Source organism: Myiozetetes cayanensis, unplaced genomic scaffold (genome assembly GCF_022539395.1).
Source record: "Myiozetetes cayanensis isolate MyiCay16 unplaced genomic scaffold, myiCay2020 scf127, whole genome shotgun sequence".
In the NCBI taxonomy this organism is placed as follows: domain Eukaryota; kingdom Metazoa; phylum Chordata; class Aves; order Passeriformes; family Tyrannidae; genus Myiozetetes; species Myiozetetes cayanensis.
Window position 1 is genome coordinate 62,721 of NW_026086904.1, and position 16,682 is coordinate 79,402.

The window sequence follows — 16,682 nt, forward strand, 5'->3', positions numbered from 1 at the left end:
GAGATGCTGCTGTCTGGGAGCAGGAGGTGCCTGTGTGGGGGTTCAGCACCGCTGGCTTGGTGCAAGTACAAGGAGCATTTGGACGATAGTCCCGGGCACGTGGTGTGACTCTAGGGGATGGTCCAGAGAAGGTTCAGGAGATGGACTCGATGATCCTTGTGGGTCCTTTCCAACTTGGAATACTGGGTGTGATTCTGTGAAGTTCCACAGGGCTGTGTGTGAGCAGAGAGCAGGGGCTGAGCAAAGCAGAGCAGGGCAATGGCAGCACAGCCCTTGAGCACTGCCCCAAGCGGGCTGAGCCCAAAGGGGAGCTGGGGGTGGGGTTGGTCCCACTCAGGTGGGGGGGCAGAGACACGGGGACAGCAGGGAGTGCAGGGCAGGGAGAGCATCAGAGGGAACTGATGGGCATGGGGATGTCTCCAGGCTGGGCTCTCCCAGTGCTCAGTGGCCCCATCTCTCCAGGACGAGGGTGCTGATGGGGCGGACGACAAGAGGAGCAAGGTGAGGACACAGCACAGGATTCAGATCCAGAGGGGAATGGCTGACCCTGGAAGAAGGGTGGGTCACAATGTGGACAAAACATATCCAGGAGGAAAGAAGAGTGGAAAGGGCTCACAAGTTATCACTTGCCTCTGACAGGGAATATTGTCTTAGTCGAGGGGTTGCTGTCTGTTAGAGAAATGTAGAGCTCATGATTCTTGGTGTCCTGTGCAGGGACCATCCCAGACACTGAACTCCTCCCCAGCTCCCATCTTGATCCTTTAGATGAATGTGGAACCAGCCAGCTCATGCAAATCTGCCCAACTGGCTGACATGGGCTCTTAGAAAAGAGAAGAGACCAGAGATGGTGTGATGGGGAGAGGAAGCAGTGAGCAGGATATGCCATTGCAGCCCAGTGAGATCCCAGCTGATGAACCTCCTCATGTCCTGGTGGTGGCAGCTGGGCAGCCTTGGCCCTGATGCTGAGGGTCACTGAGTGTGTGAGGAGGGAATCCTTCACCATTGGTGGCTGTGCCTGCCTGGGAGCTGGACCAGCTGCCTGGGAGGAGAAAGGCACAGGCTGAGAGCCTGCAGCTCCCCAGGTGCTGCACACACTGAGACACTGTGGGGATCCCAGATCCACCATCTGTCATCTGTGAGGATCAAGAAATGAATGCCCTGCCCAGTTGTGGCTCTGGAGAGAGCTCAGCCCCGTGCCCCTTCCACATTCCCATTACTGAGGATTTACTAGACAAGAATTTTCCCACCCATGTGGCTCCATCCCACATCTCCTTTTTCCCCTGTTTGACACCACCCCAAGCCCAGTTTTTGTGTGGTTTGTGGTTCCAGGTGGATGGCTCTGATGCCTAAAGCATTTCAGCACCTCCCAGGTGTTACACTCTGCCCTGAACCCATTGGGAAGTGTTGAAAATCACCCCCTTTTGTTCAGAGTCCCATGGGGGCTGAAGGAAGCAATCATCCTCCTGCCTTCCCCAAAGCAGCTCTGCCCATCACTGCTGCACGCCTGATCCACACAGCCTGTGTCCTGCCCTGTGCCCAGGACACGCCCTGTCCTGCCCCTCTCAGCAGCACTCCAGTGCTCCTCCCTCCTAGACATATTTTGTCCACATTGTGACCCACCCTTCTTCCAGGGTCAGCCATTCCCCTCTGGATCTGGATCCTGTGCTGTGTCCTCACAGTGCTCAAGGGCTGTGCTGCCATTGCCCTGCTCTGCTTTGCTCAACCCCTGCTCTCTCCTCACACACAGCCCTGTTGAACTTCACAGAATCACACCCAATATTCCAAGTTGGAAGGGACCCACAAGGATCATCGAGTAATCCTGTACCAAAAATCCCCTCAAAAAAAAGGAAACAGTCCGGTATTCTGCGCTTTTTGGCGCAATTCCAATCCTGGTCAGCAGGGGCTACTGTTGGATCACCGGAGGGGCAGAGCCTGCAGGGGCTCCCTGACAAGGGCGATTTTCGCCCCACACACCGAGAAGGGCAAGAGAAAGGGGATGTTTCTGCCTCATCCAAGGAGAAGGATCAGGCAAAATGTCCCCCAAGAGCAGCTCTCTGTCTCCAGGAGTTTTAACAAAAACCTGCTGCACGGGGCTCATGTGGGGACATCAAACCCAGCCCACATGGGAATATGCAGAGCTCTTTTTTTCTAAAACTTTAACGTTAGCAAACCTCTATCTACCAACTGATGACAATTTTGATGCAGGAACAGATGTGACCCTGTGACCTCACATGGTATTTTAACACTCCAATGGCATGGGCCTTTCTGGGTCCAGCCAGGGCTAAAAATTACTTTTGGCTGGGATTTAGATTTGGAAAGAAAATCCAAGGAAAGAAAGAAAGGGCAGTAGAACAGTATGAATACAAACGTTTGAGGGTCTAGTGGATGTCTCAGCTGAGCTCAGGCCGCAGATGTCTCCCCTTTCTCTCACCATGTAGCTCCACAGTCCCTTCGTGTCTCCCCAACCACTCCTTTGTTCTCCAGGGCTGTCAGAGGGCAGCTCAGCCCCATTCTGGGAGGGACTGTGGGAGGCAGAGGTGCAGTCAGGGAGAGAAATCCATGTTTGTTCTCCCTGGGAGCAGAAGCACCTGAGCATTGCACACCCCCAGAGCCCTGAGCACAGCAGGGCCTCTGTGTGCCTGTGCAGCCAGGGGAGCATCAGTGTGGGCACAGAGAAGAGCACACCCACAGCTGGATCCCGTGGTTTATGGACACACAGCTTCCTTTGGACACAGGGGATGGAGATGTCTTCACTCGAGGGGCTCACGTCCCCATGTCCACTCCAGGGAATAGATTTGATCTGGATTTATCCATCAGACATTGTCAATACATGTGCCAGTCACAAAGATGCTTTGGGATCAAGGCATCCAGAACACATTTGTGATGGGCCTGGACCTGGTGGAAGGGCTGGGTGTGGGCATGTTGGCATGGCCAGGGCTTGTGGGGAGGGGTTGCCTTGCCATGCCAAGCACTGGCAATCCCACACCAGAGTGGCCTCAAAACACCCCAAGTCCTTCTCCATGAAATAGCCACACTCCCAGTTTTGTGAAATCATCTGGTGCAGGCAGGGAAGCTGTCCACACAAGTTCTCTGAGAGGGGCAGAGGCAAATAGGAAGAGCCTGGAAGATCTCTGGGTTGTAAACAAAACATGAATTTTGCACCTCTCTCAGTTTAATGAAACACAAGTGTTTTCCTAAGGAGGATGAGTTAGAAGGAAGACCAAACTCCTCCCACTATGCAATTCTAAATCCAAAATCAAGAAGCTCCAAGTATGGGGAGCAAGTATGGAGAAAGGAAAAATAACAGCCCTTCATTAAAGGATATTTGTGTATTGTCATACACCCCTGCTTGAGGTGGGACTGCATTCTGACAATGTGGGGCACTGGATCGTTGGTATCCAGGGGGTTTTCCTGAAGGGAGAATACAGACCATGACAGGGGGCAAAACTTACGTGGGTTGTGCTGCTCCGTGGGGTTTGAGGCGTTGATTCTTTGGTTGCTGGGGCCATTCTGGAATGGAGAGGATTGGCCGTGACATCACAAAGGGGACAAGGGAACACTGGTAGGGCTGCACTCTGCAGGTTTGGGGCATTGGTTCTTTGGTTGCCAGTGTGGATAACTGAATAGAAAGGACAGGCTGTGACATCACAAAGAGTCCCATGGCACATGGGTTGGGCTGCACTGGGACATTGTGGGGTGTGGCTTCTTTGTTTTCCAGGGGCCATTCTGAAATGGAGGGAGTAGGCTGTGATATCACAGAGGGGTCCATGGCACACAGGTGGGGCTGAACTCTGGGGGTGTGGGGCATTGGCTCTTTGTTTTCCAGGAACCATTCCAGAACAGAGAGGATAGGCTGTGACATCACAAAGGGGCCCATGGCACAGAGGTAAGGCTGCAGTGTGGGGCAGTGCGATGTGTGTTCTTTGCATTCCAGGGGCCTTTCAAATTGGAGAGGATAGACCATGACATCACAAAGAAGCCCATGGCAGGCAGGTGGGGCTGCATTCTGACAATGTGGGGCATTGGTTCTTTCATTGCCAGGGGTTATTCCGGAATGGAGAGGATAGACTATGACATCACAAAGGGGTGCAGGTTAAATGGGTTGATCTGCTCTGTGGGGTACGAGGCGCTGGGTCTTTGTTTGCCAGGGGCCATTCTGGAATGGAGACAATAGGTTGTGACATCACAAAGGGGCCCAGGGCACACGTGTGGGGCTGCCATGTGGGTGTTCAGGTCATTGTCTCTTTGGTTGTCAGGTACCATTCCAGAATGGAGAGTGACATCACAAAGGGGCCCATGGCACATGGGACGGACAGCATGGCTGTCCCTATAACATCTTTTGGCTCTGCTCCTCTGGGAATACAGATGGCCAGTGCAAAAAAAATCACAGAGGCAAAGGCACGTACTGATGGATCCCCTCAGAGTGCAACATTCTGACCAAATTTTCCATCTGAGGTTCTTTAACAATGACCTCTTACTGCATGGACCTCCTTTCCTTTCCCCCATACTTGTAAGGTTGTGTAACACTGGGAAAAAAAACAACTTACAAGGGATGTGCTTGGATTCACAAAAATACAACCTGCCAAAAGTAACATGTAATTCTGACTGGTAGCAAAATATTAACCTTGCTCATCTGCCCTCCAGTGCTGATAGTCCACCTCACCGCTCACATCCCACCTCAAAACAAGGAAGAAAAAGATACTCAAGGAATGACCTCTGACAAGAAGGATCTGTCAGAACTGCAAAGAGGGATGCACAAGAATCTTACGTGGGGAAGATTCTCCTCTCTGCCCTGAACACCTTAATGGTGGGGACAAACCTATGCCTTTAGGCTTCCCTAAAGGACTTCTTAGACATCCCTTTCCCCTACACTCATTACAAAAGCCCTTCTGACAATTCCCAAGCCTGTACCCGGCTCTCATCCCCTCTCTGGATCCCAGCCATCGACTTATCTTGCACAGAGCTGGGCATTCATTCCACCTTCCAAAAGCAGGTCCCCAGGTCCCTTTGGCTGGCTCAGAGGTTCCTGCAGTCACTGGTTTATTCTCTTCATCACCTCCAAGAAAGGAAACCCAAAGCAATGCACGACTTCAGTTGCACATGGGCCAAACCCCAACAATTCCACCACTCACTGTCCCTAAAGTGCACCGAGGTCCTCAAGTCCCCGGCGGCCGCCAGAGTCGGAGCCTGAGGTTCTCACTGCATGGAACACCTTGGGTAGGGAAAGAAAATATTCTGTGGTATTTCTGAAAGTTCCCTGGGCCCCCTGCTCCTCCTTGCTGCCTCCACAACTCACCTGGAATGCTCAGCTCTTTACAGAGGCTACCGGGACAGCACCTCCAAAGAGAAGAGGGTGTTGTGCTCTGGATTAAGCTGTAAACTGCCCAGAGCACTTGTATTTTTTTATTTAAGACTTTTTAAAAGTTTTTGCTTTGTTATAACCTCTAATTAGAGTCCAGAGAAAGAGTCACACACTCTTCTCTAAGAGAAATTCTTTTTAATTTAGTGATAATTATATGATATTTTGCCAAAAGACTTTTACAGGAGTAAAATACAACCAAGGAAAATACATTTCCCTCAAACATGCAGTACAAAGACCATTCCACAGGAAACGCCCACTAAAACAATCCATATACCAGCTTTAGTAAAGCACATTTCATTGTTTTTAAGCTACCCACAAGAGAAGGAAAAGAGTAAAAGAAAACAAATTAAAAGGAATAATGAAAGAGAGAAGGAGAGAGGGGAGAAAAAAAAATGGTTACTAATAAGTCGATGATTCACATGGTACCAGCTGGAGAGGAAGAGACAGGAAGAGGAGAGGAGGAAAAAATAGTTACTGACTCACATGGTTTAGGCAGCAGGAGAGCCCAGAGGGAAGGAGAAAGAGGGAGGGAGAGCACACAGAGTCTGGTGTATTTATAGAGCTCAGTTTTCCCTCCCAGGCAGGATATCTGGGCAGTACCATCCAGCCCACAGTGAGCTGTGCTGTAGCCACTCACCAGGCCCTGCCCAAGCCCTCCCATCAAGGGTTGGGCCCTGGAGGCAGGGGGAGATCCCTCCCCTGGCATGGCCATTCTTGCCCAGCCCTGTCTGGCCCAGCCTCTTCCCCCCTGCACAGCCTGCCCTGGGGCAGCAGTTACTTCTTGGGCCCTTCAGAGCTGCCCCCATGGAGACACTTCCATTTTCTGGGCCAGCACCAGAGCCAGCCCAGCCAGTCCTGCCCCTCGTCCCCAGCCCCGCTCAGTGACTCCAATTGCCCCTGGAACCCAAGAGCCAAAGGCGACACCCCCAGAGTGCAGCCCCACCCTCTGCAATGGGGTCCAGGGGTTCCCTTTCCCAAGCAGCCCCTGCAAACCCCTGACAGAGAGAAAATGGGGTGACTGAGTCCTGGATGCTTTTAGTAAAGAGCTGGAAACATTTTTTGGATAATGGAGGGGAGTGACTTTTCTATTCTTGACATTTCCAGTTCTCCATTTGGGGACAGGATGTCCTCTAGGCTGATGTTTTATTCCCTTTGGAGTGAGTGCAGACTCCGAGGGCTGAGCCTTCTCTGGCTGGGCTGGGCCTGTCCTGGAGAGCCTCAGACCTGGCTGGGCTGCCCCAGGCAGATGTTGCAGGATGAAGAGCTCAGGTCACCTGTGTCTGCTGTCCCTGGGGCTCAGCCTGTGCCCCATTCCTGCCCAGGGGCTGAGCCCACCTCTGCCTCGGGGCCTTGGGCAAAGGGCTGGCGAGGGAGAGGCCCAAGAGCCTTGGGGCCTGCCCTGTTTTCCTCCTCCCTGGGGGCTCCCAGTCCTCTCCTGACACCCTGTTGGGCCCAGGCCTTGCTGGCTCCGGGTTCACGGCCCGCTGGCACCATCCCACCAGCCTGACCCCCCTCCCTGCCCTCTCTCCAGCCACTCCTGCCTTTGATGGCAAGGTACCATCCAAGGAAAACCCCGGTTATCAGCAATGGCACCTGTGGGATGGTGTAACAGGGTGAGTTCAAAAGGATGCTGAGATTGACAACTAAGACACTGCTGAGAGCTCAATAATAAACCCAATATCTATTACAAAAAGTGGCCAAGTAAACAGGAACCTGAGAGACAGGAAAGGAGAGGAGTAAATTAAGCCCTCAGTGAAACCCCCACTCACTCAGGTGTGTTTTACGAGGTTGTCTTACCGACCCCAGGAAAACCAGAATTCCCCCCAGCAGAGGCTGCATCCTCGGAGGGTCAGCAGGCTCACAAAGATAGCGGCGTCCCCGCAGAAGGCAATGTTGTCCTTCCTGTGAAGCTTGAGTGCCCCGAGCATGAGCCACCTGCATTTTTATCCAATGAGCCGGGGACGTCTCCCTGGGCCGGTGTGGCAGCACCGCCCAGCCAGAGGCCCTCGGTCCCTGCCCCGTTCTGTGAGTGCCCCCTTCAGCCATGCGGGAGAACGTGGGGATTCCCCTCGCACTTGCGCTGTTTCACTCAAGGGCTCTGATCTATTTGGGTCCGGGGGCTTTACTTCATCCTCTCCTCTTCAGTTTCTCCTTCAAATGTCCTCTATAGACAACCAGCCGATCACAGAGCACCAATTAAAACAGTTTATCCAAGAAACTGTCTCTCCAAGGATGAAGCTTCCGTTTATCAGTGAACTTGGCAGGCAAAGAACAAAACTTTTGCAGGTGGCTGGGCCAAACACAGACCAAAAAATATCAACAATCCCTGATACACCTACCCTGATTTCTGTGTTGAAGATGCTTCTTCAGCCCTTCTCTGGAGCTGCAGGGGCAGTGCCCGTGTGCAGAGCTGGAGGGAAGAGACTCCCAGCACAGCAGCACAGCCAGGGACAAGGGCACTTGTTCTTTCCACATCTTGGCTCTGGGAAAGGATGGGGAAGGTTGGGAAAGGTGTTAACAGGGTGGTTTTGCCTGAGGTGTTAAACATGGGAGCGGGTCTATCTTCCCAATTCCCAAGAGAAGAGATGGCAGAAAGCTGCCCTGCAGGTTGTATTTGAAGGAAGAGGAAAAGAGACCGAGGGGAAGGGGTTTCTTTCCTGGAGGGCAGGGCTGTCGTTCGCTTGCAGGAGCCCCACGCTGGAATTGTCAGTCCGACTGCCAAATTGGAACCTGGACAAAGATTCCTGCAAGACAAAAGGTGGCAGGACAGAAAGCTCTTGGTGCCCATGGAGTGCCCGGGGTGGCCCACCAACTGCACCTGAAACCCGAAGGTTACAGGCTTTCTTTCCTGGGGAAAGGCCGTGACATCACAAAGAGTCCCATGGCAGATGGGTGGGGCTGCACTGTGGGGGTGTGGGGCGTTGGTTCTTTGGTTTCCAGGGGCTATTCCAGAATGGAGAGGTCAGGCCAGGACATCCTAAAGGGGCACATGGGTGGGGCTGCATTCTGACCTTGTGGGGTGTTGGTTCTTTGGTTGCCAAGGGCTATTCCGGAACGGAAAGGGTGGGCTGTGACATCACAAAAGGGCCTCAAGCACATGGGTTGGTTTAGTGGGTTGACCTTGGCTGGATTTCAAACACCCACTAAAAGCTGCTACCTCCCCCTCCCTCTGCAACTCCACAGAGGAGAGAAAAAAAACAGCTGAGGATTCCTGAGTAGAGATAAGGGTCGGGAGAAAGTCGCTTCCTAACTGGCAAAACCAACTCAAAGTAGGGATAGTGCTTAAATTTATTACTGACAGGATAAAAGCCAAAGAGTGAGAAATAAAACAGTCTGAAAAACACCTTCCCCCCATCCCTCCTTCCTTCTCAGTTCTCCCTCCTCCCCCCAGCGGTGCAGGGGGATGGCAGTGGGGGTTACAGTCAGTTGTTGTTTCTGTCACTGCTCAGGGAGAGGAGTTGGATCCTTCCCTGCTCCCGTGGGGTCCCTCCCAAGGGAGACAGTCCTGGATGGACCTCTGCAGTGAGTCCATCCCTCAGGCAGCAGTGTGGGAGCCTCCAGGGGTTGCAGAGTGGTCTCTGAACCCCGATGCTCCCCCAGGGGCTGCGAGGTCTCAGTTCTGGTGCCTGGAAAATCTCATGCCCCTCCTTCTGCACCGCCCTTGGGGTCTGCATTGCTGATCCCACATTCCCACTCCGCTCTTCCCTGGCTGCAATTCCTTCTGTCCCTAAATCTGTTATCCCAGAGCTGTTCCTGTTGCTCCTGATGTGCTTGGCCTTGGCCAGTGGCAGCAAGCCTGTTCTGGAGCAACTGGCATTGGTTCCACGGGGCAGGGGAAGCTTCTGGAGGCTTCCAACAGAAGCCACCCCTGGAGCCCCCCTGCTACCAAAACCCAGCCACGGAAACCCACTGTCTTGTGCAGCTCTTTCTCCAAGCCAAGCAGGTGGGAGTTGGTGCCAAGGAGCTGAAACCTGCAGGCCCAGCCTTTAGTGGAGGAAGCTCAGATTTGCCCAAGGCTGCTTTGAGTCCCAGGGGTTGGATGAGGGAATGGTGGGGTGGGGATAGGGATAAAGTCTGATGGATTGTCAGACATAAGGGGCCTTGATTTTCTTATCTATTCAGACTGAATTAGGAGGTGCTTGGGATCAATATTACTGGGCATTGCTCATTAATTTAAAAATAGGAAAAAAGTGAACAGGCCACAGAAAAGACATCTTTATTCATTGTTTTAATAATACAATATATTCACTTGGATTGCACTTCTGAGATCTGTCTAATTAACCACAGAAGAATTGAAGACTTAGAAGGAAATTATTCCCAGGGGCTTGTCTGGTTAAGATGCCATCACTGAGAAGAGAGTGTGGAGGAATGAGCAGACAAGGACACCATCCCTGGGGCTGGGGAAGCAGGAACTCAGAGTCCCTCGTTCCAGGTGGCAAATGGACTGTGGGATGTTTCTGTGAGAGTCCATAAGGGCTGTGCTTCTTTCAGGGGGAGTCCAGTTAAATTTCTTCCCCATGACCAGTGCAGGGCTGTGTTTTGGATTTGTGCTGAACATAGGGTTGATAATCAAAGAGTCAAAGAATACACTGAGTTGGAAGGGACCCACAAGAATCTTCCAATCCAACCCTTAGCCCTGCACAGGACCATCCCCAAGGCTCACACCATGAGCCTGAGAGGATCATCCAAACACTTCTTGAGCCCTGTCAGCCTTGGTGCTGTGCCCACTGCCCTGGGGAGCCTGTTCAGTGCCCAACCACCCTCTGGGGGAAGAATCTTTTTCCAAACTCCAGCCTAACCCTGCCCTGACACAACTCCAGACCATTCCCTCAGTCCTGTCCCTGGTCCCCACAGAGCAGAGCTCAGGGCCTGCCCCTCCTCTGCCCCTGCCCAGGAAGTTGTGACTGCAGTGAGGTCTCCCCTCAGTCTCCTCTTCTCCAGCTGAACACACCAAGTGCCCTCAGTGTCCTCACACGCCTTCACCTCCAGGCCCTTCCCCATCTTCATTGCCCTCCTTTGGACACTCTCCAATGGCTCAATCTCTCCCTTCCATTGTGTCCCCTCCAAACTGCCCCAATCTTGCAGGTGAGGCCGCCCCAGGGCAGAGCAGAGCGGGACAATCCCCTCCCTGATGCCCCCAGCACAGGCTTGGCCCTCCTGGCTGCCAGGGCACTGCTGACTCAGGGCCAACTGGCACCCACCAGCACCCCCAGGGCCCTTTCCCGGCACTGCTTCCCAGCCTCTCATTCCCAGTGTGTCCGTCCAGCCGGGGTTGCCCCATCCCAGGGCATAATCCGGCCCTTCCCCCTGTTGAACTTCCCATGGTTGGTGATTCCCAGCCCTGGGATCTGTCCAGGTCTCTCAGCAGGGCCTTCCTGCCTTGCAGGGGCTCAGCAGCTCCTCCCAGTTTTGGGTCACCTGCAAACTTGCTCAGTGTCCCTTCCAGTGCTGTAGTCCAAGTCATTGATGGAGATGTTGGAGAGCACAGGGCCCAAGATGGAGCCCTGTGAAACCCCAGCAGTGACAGGTCACAGTCTGATGTCACCCCTGTCACTGTTACAGGGTCCCTTTGGTTCCATGAGCCCCACATGTCATAATAGCCCCTTTGATTCCATGAGATTCCACAGTGTCCCTGGGTTCCTTTGGTCCAGGAGGCCCTGGAGTGTCTCAGGGTTCCCTGATTCCATGATATTCCCAGTGTCCCAATGGAGCATTGATTCCATAAGTTCTGCAGTGTCCCAGGTTTACTTTTCTACCATGAAATAACCTCCTGAAACCATGACATTATCCCCCTCTGTATTCTATTCCCTTTTTCATCACACAGTGTCCCAGGGATCCTTTGGTTCCATGAGGCCTTGCAGTGTCCCAGAGGCCCCTTGATTCCTTTGTGCCACTGGAGACACCCCATAATCCTGGCTGTGAATCTCACCCTTGGAGAGGTTTTTGAAGGCAGAGGAGGTGGAACAACAGGTAAAAAAAAGGGGGAGATGAGATATGAAATGTGTCCACAGAAATACAGCACTTCCTGTAAGGAATGTTTCTCCCCTGAAATCTTCAGCAGGAAATATATTTGATAGAGTTGATAGAACAAACATAGCTGGAGCTGGTGAGGACCTGGACCATTGGGATCCTGGTGGATGGATGTGGCCCCATGAGGTCAGTTGTGTCTCAGCAACCCATCACCCAGCAGGGAGCTGATGGCTCTGAGGGGACTGTGGGCTCAGTTGTGTCTCTGGAGGGGACAGGCCAGCAGCAGGAACGTGCCTGGGCCAGTCCCTGTGCCCAGGGAGCCCTGGGCCCTGTGCAGGGAGAGGCCCTGGCTGTGGTTGCCGTGTCCATTGCCCTGGCCCGGGATGGGACAGCAGCAGGCACATGGTGGGTACTGTCAGTGAAACTGAAAGCCCAGCAGCAGGAAGGGACCCCCAGGGATCCTTCAGTGCCACTCCCTGCTCTTCCCAGGACTTGCTACAGCAAACCCAAACTGAGAGCACACGGGCAGCTCTGTGCACAGCAGCACATCCCAGGGCTGCAGCCCCAGGGTTTCCCAGGGGATGTTACTGCCAGAGGGAAGTGACCTCCACACCCTGTGTGTCCCACAGCCCTTCCCAGCACCTCCAGGGTTAGCTGGTGGGGTTTGTGCTCTCTTGGTTCATCTCCCCACACACCCCTGTGCAGGCTGAAGTCTCCTCTGTCCAGTGCCAGCGTGGCCTTGTGACCTGCTCATTTGGTGTCCTCAGAGAGGGACAAAAAACCTCTTGGTGGTGGGGCAGAGGCCAGTGTTGGGCATGGTGGCTCCAGGGGCTGATGTGTGACAATTGCCCTGGGGCCCCTGCCCAGGGTGTCCAGCACAGACACAGCCCAGACCCTGCTCTGCTGCTTCTGCTCTGTCCCTGCAGTCCTGGCTGTGAGAGGGACACTGCTGTGCCCCCTCCTGCCCTCACACACTTGAGCTCACTGGTTTTGTCTTCAACAGGGCATTTTCCTGAGCTTGTTCTTGAGAGCCAGGAGAAGACAGCAGTTCCTTCCAGCCCTAGGGCTTGTTGCCTCCTCCCCCACTTCACAGAGTTGTGAGCTGTCCTACTCCTCTCCTGCATTCCCCATTCCACACCCCACATCACACTGCTCCCCTGAGAGCCACCAGCATCCTGTGAGGCACCAGAGCCCCATTCCAGGGCATGGGGGCAGGGCTTGGCTGTCCTGCTTGGCAGAGCCCATCAAGGGTTTTCACAGCCACATCCCACAGTCCATTTGTCACCTGGAACCAGTGACTCTGAGTTCCTGCTGCCCCAGCCCCAGGGATGGTGTTCCTGTCTGCTCATTCCTCCACACTCTCTTCTCAGTGATGGCATCTTAACCAGACAAGCCCCTGGGAATAAATTACTTCTAAGTCTTAAAATCTTCTGTGGTTAATTAGGCAGATCTCAGAAGTGCATTCAGTGAATATCGTATTGTATTAATAAAACCATGAGAAAAGATGTCTTTTTTGTGGTCTGTTCACTTTTTTCCTGGTTTTACATTGATATCAGCAATCCCCAGTCGATATTGATCCCAAGCACCTCCTAATTCAGTCTGAATAGGTACAAAAATCAAGACCCCTTGTTTCTGACAATCCATCAGACTTTATCCCTATCCCCACCCCACCATTCCCTCATCCAACCCCTGGGACTCAAAGCACCCTTGGGCAAATCTGAGATTCCTCCTCTAAAGGCTGGGCCTGCAGATTTCATCTCCTTGGCCCCAACTCCCACCTGCTTGGTTTGGAGAAAGAGCTGCATGAGACACAGGGGGATGTTCATTTATTGCCAGCAAACAAAACCAGAGGAAGGCACAGTTCAGTAAAAAAATCCCTTAATCCTCTGCTGTATATTAAGTCCATATTTTCTCCATTGAAGTCCACTTTCTGCAGTAGGTTGCCTGAGAACAATGGCAAACACCTTCTGTGTCAAGCACAGATCCCAAGATCCCCCAAACACTCCCTGCCATGAATTCTGTCCATATTTGCCCTTTGCACACAGCGAGTCACACACTGAAGTCACAAGTTCCCTTGATCCATAGAGGGAGGAAAAAGGAGAAAGTGAATGAATTTCTGTGCTGTCCAGAGCTACATCTACACTCATCCCAATATTCTGGGGTTACAGGACCTTGATCAAAAACATCCTGCAGCATCTGTTCACAGGGTTAACATCTGTGTGGATGGGCAGGCCCAAGGAGTGGTTGGGGAATGGAGTTCCATCCAGGGGTGTTCCCAGGGCTCAGCACTGGGCTCAGGGCAGTTCAATATCTTTGTCAATGATCTGCACGAGGGGATCAGTGCAGCCTCAGTCAGTTCACAGGTGACACCAAGCTGGGTGGGAGTGTTGATGTGCTGGAGGGCAGGAAGGCTCCGCAGAGGGATCTGGACAGGCTGCATCGATGGGCCGAGGACACTGGGAGGAAGGTCAACAAGGCCAAGTGCTGGGTCCTGCCCTGGGCTCACAACCACCCCAAATCCCTGGCCATGCCCTACAACTGGTCCCCAAAGCATGTCCTGTGACCTTAATCCCCCCATTTCCAAGGACTTGGTGGGACAAGGGAGCTCTGTGCTCTGGATATGGAGGGAGCTCCAAGTGCCACTGGAGTGGGATCCACAACTCATCAGGTTTGTGTTCTCTGGGAGGTCTGGAACTGGTGAGACTTAGAGCCACAGAAAGTTTCTATTCATGGCCAATATACAAAAAATGTAAGGATGATACATCCTAAAAAACATCAATACCCTTCCCTCAGCTCTGTGCCATGTCCCAGCAGCATCTGACGTGTCACCTTTTCCCAAGGGATTTCTATACAGGAAGAAGTTTAGACACAGACATAAGAAAAGGTTGTTCTATGATAGATATAAACACAAGTAAAGTGTTGACTAATGTGCTGTTTAAACTTCTGAAAGATTGGCAGCTCCCTGATGCTCAAAGCATGAAACCAGTCAATTGAGAGGCATGGAATGACCAGAGAGCAAGTGGAGGAGGAAACCAGGGAGCAATGGGAAGGACACACATCCAGCAAGTCTACTGAAAGGATGTCGTGAGACATGGCCATTCATACAGGAGAGCTGGAAGCACCTGTAGGGAGAGGAAGTACTGGACTGAAGAGTGGTAATACAGGTAGAGGGGAAGGTCAGAATTTCTTCTCCTGCCATCAGTACACATCCAGGAAATTCTTATTCTTTCATGGTAGGAAATCTTTGCCATTTCCTAGAAATACTCAAATGACCCACTAATGAAAATGTGCTTATTTATTATTTAGATGTAAAAGTCTTAAAACTGTGCCCCTTTCTCGGAAGGTTTTCCTTCTGTGGGCACTTCCCTCACAGCCCCAGCCCTCTGAAGGGCACAGCAGCTTCTGGGGCACAGAGAGGAGTCTCAGCCTCCTCTGTAGCCCCAGAGCTGCAGGCAGGACATGACACAAAGAATTGGAGAGGAGTCAAAATTCAGGAGCCCTGGTGTCATCTGCAGGAGATGCCCAGCACAGCCTGACTGTGCCCCTCAGTGCCAGCCCCTCTGCCCAGCCCAGCACAGAGTCCTGGCCCAGGGACAGAGTAGCCTGTCCCCAGGAGGCTGCAGAAAGAGCTTTCTCTGTGCCATGGATTCCTCTGTGCAGGCACAGAAATGCTGCCTTGCTCTTCTGCAGGCACATCCCTTTGCCCAGGGCAGTGTGTCCAGGCTGCCTTGGGCAGTTGCAGATCCCAGCCTGGGATCCCTGCAGGGCCCTGAGCTGGAGGGGCTGCTCTGCAGAGGGAGGGGCTGTGGCACCCTGGGCTGAGCCTGCCCTGGCCATGCTGGTCAGGCTGGGAAGCAGAGCCAACAGGATGGGGATCACTGCTGCTGAACCCCTTTCCAACCTTTCAGAAGGCTCAGTAGCCATGGACAAGGCAGGGCAGGATTATGGGCTGTCTCCAGTGGCACAAAGGAATCAAGGGGCTGCTGGGACACTGCAGGGCCTCATGGAACCAAAGGATCCCTGGGACACTGTGTGATGAAAAAAGGAATAGAATACAGAGGGGGATAATGTCATGGTTTCAGGAGGGTTTTTTCATGGTAGAAAAGTAAACCTGGGACACTGCAGAACTTATGGAATCAAGGCTCCATTGGGACACTGGGAATATCATGGAACCAGGGAACCCTGTGACACTCTGGGGCCTCCTGGAACCTAAAGGCCATTGTGACACTGCAGGGCCTCAGGGAGCCAGAGGAACCCAAGGACACTGTGGAATCTCATGGAATCAAAGGGTTATTATGACATGTGGGGCTCATGGAACCAAAGGGACCCTGTAACAGTGACAGGGGTGACATCAGACTGTGACCTGTCACTGCTGGGGTTTCACAGGGCTCCATCTTAGGCCCTGTGCTCTCCAACATCTCCATCAATGACTTGGACTCAGCACTGGAAGGGACACTGAGCAAGTTTGCAGGTGACCCAAAAGTGGGAGGAGCTGCTGAGCCCCTGCAAGGCAGGAAGGCCCTGCAGAGAGACCTGGACAGATCCCAGGTTTGGGAATCACAACCATGGGAAGTTCCCCAGGGGGAAGGGCCGGATCCTGCCCTGGGATGGGGCAACCCCAGCTGGACGGACACACTGGGAATGAGAGGCTGGGAAGCAGTGCCGGGAAAGGGCCCTGGGGGTGCTGGTGGGTGCCAGTTGGCCCTGAGTCAGCAGTGCCCTGGCAGCCAGGAGGGCCAAGCCTGTGCTGGGGGCATCAGGGAGGGGATTGTCCCGCTCTGCTCTGCCCTGGGGCGGCCTCACCTGCAAGATTGGGGCAGTTTGGGGGGACACAATGGAAGGGAGAGATTGAGCCATTGGAGAGCGTCCAAAGGATGGGGAAGGGCTCTGAGAAGTTCAGTTTCTAAATCAGTCACACTTTCAGAGACCTGTTCATGACCTGACAGCAAGATCAGAGCAGCAATTTATGGCTGGGCTGTTTCAGAGCCCAGAAGGGGCTGATGTGAACGTGTCACACACCCACAGCCCAAGGGCTCTGGAGCCACCCAGGGACTGCTGGGGAGAGAGGGAGACCGAGATGTGAGTGGAGCAGGGGCTATATGGAAATTATGAGAAATAAAAACATGGTCTTTGTATTACCAACAAAATTATAGGCATTATTGAAGTTGTAAAGTACTGAGGTACCAGGGCTCCTTTGCAGCCGGGATGAAGGGAAATATAAAGTTCATAAAAATTAAAACCTTTCTGGGCTATTTTGAAAATTTTGATCAGAAGTGTTTTTTCCTTTGGGCTAAGAACAAAGGAAGATCCACCACTTTTGACAGAGAACACCTCGCAGACAATCGGAAGG